Raw genomic sequence first — 823 nt, forward strand, 5'->3', positions numbered from 1 at the left:
GCTTGCGGCCACACCACCCTGAATGTGCCCAATCTTGTCTGATTTTGGAAGCTAAGCAGGGTTGGGCCTGGTTAGTACTTGGATGGGAGACTGCCTGGGAATACCAGGTGCTGCAAGCTTTTGCTCTTTCGGCCAGCAGGGGTCGCCATTGGTACCGTAGGCTTTGGGAGGAAAACCTGGAGGATGGAAAGGTGATCTATAGCCTCATCTCTAGAGATGTTTTGTTGCTATGGCATGTGTGTGACCCATATAAAAAAAAACCCGTTTGTAAAACGAATATCTAAGCTGGCTCTAAATCTGCAAATGAAGATGAGTCGATAAACCACTTGTTTTTCGTATAACTATACATATGTAGCTGCGAGGCTTATTAATAAGACAGAATTAAGTGTTGCGAGCTTTCCCAAATGAGGCCCCATCTCTGTTCATTTCTGTGGTGCAGCCTCAGAGAAACTATTCATGCAGGCTGATTTAAGGTTTCCTTTGATAAGGGACAGCTCCCAAAGGGGGATGTATTTAGCTAAGCCTGGCTCTCATGATCAATGGTCATCCATTGGCGCCTATCTGTCTAGGGAGTGCCAGATGGACATCTGGACTGCATTCCTAGGTGTCAGGAGGACTCATATCTCACCTTGATCAACCAATCAGGGACTGGTACGGCTGAGTAACCCACGCGGGACTCTGATGCCCATGGAACTTTCAGCCATCAAAAGAATCAATTTTGTGATTTACTGCTACAATTAATAATTGTCCCAGTAAATGCCCAAACCCTACAGAACTGGAGAATTCAAACCCCATGCCTTTTAATTCAGGAGAATGCAAGTTT

General features: G+C 45.6%; 1 non-coding gene across 1 annotated transcript; it reads left to right on the top strand.

Annotated features, from left to right (window-relative positions):
- Window positions 1-119, top strand: LOC138244940 (5S ribosomal RNA). Its single transcript, XR_011193557.1, has one exon. It is a non-coding gene; the product is annotated as a 5S ribosomal RNA (ribosomal RNA).
- The last annotated feature ends 704 nt before the right edge of the window (window positions 120-823 follow it).

The sequence above is a fragment of the Lepisosteus oculatus genome, chromosome 14, assembly GCF_040954835.1.
Source record: "Lepisosteus oculatus isolate fLepOcu1 chromosome 14, fLepOcu1.hap2, whole genome shotgun sequence".
Taxonomy (NCBI): domain Eukaryota; kingdom Metazoa; phylum Chordata; class Actinopteri; order Semionotiformes; family Lepisosteidae; genus Lepisosteus; species Lepisosteus oculatus.